Here is a 4,056-nt window from a genome sequence, read left to right as displayed (position 1 = left end):
GGATTTTCATGCCGAAACCTTCAACGAGTGGATGGACGAGGAATTTACTGCGTCATAACTTACATAAAAGAGTACTCACACGAGTTTTATATTAGTTTATTTATAGATCCTTTCACGGTTTCCGACGCCATATTGTTTGGGGGGCAAATTTACTAAGGAGCGTAGGGAAAGAGAGACGTTTTTCGTAATATTTCCATTCTGAGGTTACCCTGCGAGCAAAGTCTCCTTTACCTTCCCCCGAGTGAGAGAAAGGAAAGAGTCTTCTTTTTCTTTCTCTCACTCGGGGGAAGGTAAAGGAGACTCTGCTCGCAGGATATTCTGAGGTAAATTTTCGAGACCAAACTTTTTTTGTAGATGGAGAATCTTCTGTTCAATAATGTTTTGTGTGGTGTTTTTGAGCCGATGGAGCCACCATAACACTGGTTCTCAGAGAGACGGAGGCTTGCTTTGGGGTTTGCGACCAAGACTCGTTTATGCTGGTTCAATTTGACCGTAAAAAATATTCAAACCGCATCCACGGACTTTCTTCTGTCTTACAATGACTAAATCCCAAATAGTCTTCTACTCTATTCAAAGTATCCAATGTGCCCAGCACATTTGACACGTTTTCCCGTGTCAAAACTTGTTAGTATTATAAATTAGCATTATATTTTATGTTTTATTAGCATAGTACTAGTACCATATTTTAGTATTTTACTTAAATTATATTTATTATTATATGGATTTTTAGTCCGCGACCAATAGGTTTCCAGAGACAGCATCGGATACCTCCCGACTATTGATGTACCAGCAACCGAACTGGTGATTGTCCATGAAGTTCTTCAGCAATTTGTTATACCTAAAGATTAAACATAGATTACCACATTAATGCAAGATATCAGTTCAACTGACAGAACAAATCTGTCAGTTCCTTGGACACAACAGTATTCAATTCTCGACAGGGTGCCTGACTCAAATACTGACAACACTAAGCCAAAGAAACCATTGAAAGACATCCAGCTGATTGATTTAGGCAATTTTGCGGGTTTATCAACTATCTTGCTAAGTTCCTACTCCATCTGTCCCAGGTGCTAGGAACAATTCAACAGCTGACGCACAGGGAAACCGAATGGAAGTGGTGTCACGAGCACGATGCAGCCTTTGAGAAAGTCAAGAAGCTTTTGACCACTGCGCCATTACTGAAATACTATGACCCAGAGCGAGAACTAACAATACAGTGCGACACCAGTGAAAAAGGGCTTGGGACAGCTCTGATGCAGGAAGGACAGCTCGTGGCCTTTGCAAGCCATGCACTGACAGAACCAGAAACGCGGTACGCACAAATAGAGAAGGAGACGCTCGCCGTGGTTTTCGCCCTTCAAAAGTTTGACCAATATGTATATGGTCGAAGAGAGTGATCACAAGCCTCTCGCAGCCATTACAGCCAAACCGCTACGGAGCGCACTGAAAAGGCTCCAGGGAATACTGCTGAAAGTATAGAAATACGACACACGCATAGTATACAAGCCTGGACCAGAAATGTACCTGGCAGATACGCTGAGCCGAGCCTTCCTACCGTCATCCCGGAACAACCAAGGCGAGTTCGAAAGGGCGAATGCTGTCAAGTACCTACCGATAACAGCGAACGCCTCGATGAGTTAAACACACTAGATGATGATAGTCTCCAACAGCTAAAAGAGGTCATACAGTTTGGTTGGCTAGAGGATAGGAAGGACCTCCAAGCCATGGTGGCGCCCTACCACAGCTATTGAGATGAGCTGAGTGTGTATGGCGGACTTGTGTTCAGAGGTGAGCGCCTGCTCATACCAAAGTCCATGCGCCAAACCATGAAACAGCAGTTGCACAGCTCACACATCAGAGTAAACGCGTGCCTGAGATGAGTAGGAGAATGCCTGTTTTGGCCAGGCATGACCTCAGGCATAAAGCAGTGCATCTCACAGTGTGAAGCTTGTATCACCTATGGAGCAAAACAGCAGAGAGAAACCCTAATGAGCCACGAAATTGCAGAACGCCCATGGGAGAAGATTGGAGCAGATCTATTCACCATTGATGGCAAAGATTACCTTGTCATGGTGGACTATTTTTCTAATTTCTGGGAAATAGACCATCTACCCGACACCAAAGCAAGCACCATCATCAGGCAGATTAAGCGTCATTTTGCCAGACAAGGGATTCCAGACATCGTAATAAGTGACAATGGCCCTCAATTCAGTTCAGACAAGTTCAAAGCATTCACTAGTGCGTGGGGGTTTGACCACTGTCCTGGTAGTCCTGGGCACCAACAGAGCAATGGGAGAGCCGAGGCCACAGTGAAAGAGGCCAAGCGGCTTCTTAAGAAAGCCAAAGAGACTGGTGGCGACCTCTATCTCGCCTTGTTGGCACACCGCAACATGCCAACGGAGTCCATGGACAGCAGCCCAGCACAACGACTCATTGGACGGCGTTGCCAGACACAGCTTCCAACAATGAGACAGCTGCTGAAGCCACAAACTGTACGTCCAAAATTTGTAAAGCGAGAAACAAAGGCAAAACAGCTGAAACAGGCAAAGTATTATGACAGAGGAGCTCGAGATCTAATGCCCCTCGAAGTAGGAGATGTGGTGAGGATGAGACCATTTTGCCTTGGAAAGAAAGAATGGGACAAGGCTATGGTCGTCAAGATATATGACAAACGGTCTTACGAGGTTGGAACGGATGAAGGCACATACCGTAGGAACCGAGCAGACCTGAAACAACAAAAACAGCACCAAAGGATACCTGTAGCCAAGAGATTCCAAACAAGGAAGTGGCTGTGGAAGTAGTACCAGCACCTCCAGCAGCCAGCTCAAAGACAAAGACAGTGCAGCCCATGAATACACTACCAGCTGCTGCTACAAGGCCAAAGAGGTCTATCAGAGAGCCTACCTGGCTCAAGGACCATGTCAAACAATAAGGACTCGCATCAGTGCTAGTGCACGATTAACATGGATAGGACTGTGATTTCCAACAAGAATATAGCTGACTTAGATAATTAGTAAAATGAACTCTAGCTTGTATTGTTGAACCTTAAAGGAAAGGTGATGTGACATGACTTTGATGATGTAACTATATCTCAGATAATAATGCTACCACGTGATCATCAGTTAAATGTAACCATATAAAATAGACGTCCTATACATATTAATTATTTTCAACCACATGCAGGATGTAGTAATACGCCATATTCCAAATCCCTACAGTAACAAGATGGCTGAAAAACCTGAAAAGTCTTTATTTCATTTGTCATAGGAAGCTTGATTTGATTATATTTATGTACGAATAAAAACACTCACCAGTGTTTTGGTGCCAGACTATCAGGCAACAATTGTATGGCCACTATATAGAGTTTGTTGGTTTTTTTAATTCTGGATTGTAATCATTTACCTTGTGTGTGTGGCAATGGCAGGATCTCTCAGTCACTCCTATCCCAAGGGAGCATGGCCTTTGAGACTAGCAATGATTTCTATTTAGCATCCAAATAAGACTGAGTATATATGTACTTTGTTTATACTTTCTTAAAGGTTCTTGGAAATGGTCATGAAAGCTTGTTCCCCTTATCGTGAAGGTTTCTGTGAATTGCTCTTCACCTCTGTCATTAACAAAGTTATCTTCAACAGGAGTGCAAGCACCACCACTATCTTCAGAATCTGACAGTTCTAGCACGACAATTGGGAATTGAGCTTGCCCAATAACCGACTCCAAATTCTGGACTACTGATTCACCAATTATCCTATTTATAAATCTATTTATAACGGAAAATGTGAATCAAAACAAAAATTTTGAATATACCGTTAAGAGCCGAAATGTTTGAGCTACTATACGTGTAAAAATTTTAAAAAATTACCGATTGTTTTTGAAGCTGATACCAAGGGCTACCTGAGTAAAATACGCTGAGATGTTTGTGCGAAGCAAGGAAAAGATAAGTTCCCCTGCAGCCGAGTAATTCTTCTGGGATTTGATTTTCAATCTTTAGAGAACGTTCATTTGATGTCGTTGAAAGAAGCAGCGATAACATGTATATCATAATATAACTTATAT

Source organism: Actinia tenebrosa, unplaced genomic scaffold (assembly GCF_029948245.1).
Source record: "Actinia tenebrosa isolate PJP-AT-01 unplaced genomic scaffold, QUT_ActTen_1.0 PGA_scaffold16__25_contigs__length_10494907, whole genome shotgun sequence".
Taxonomy (NCBI): Eukaryota; Metazoa; Cnidaria; class Anthozoa; order Actiniaria; family Actiniidae; genus Actinia; species Actinia tenebrosa.
Note: the sequence above shows the minus strand (reverse complement) of the source record.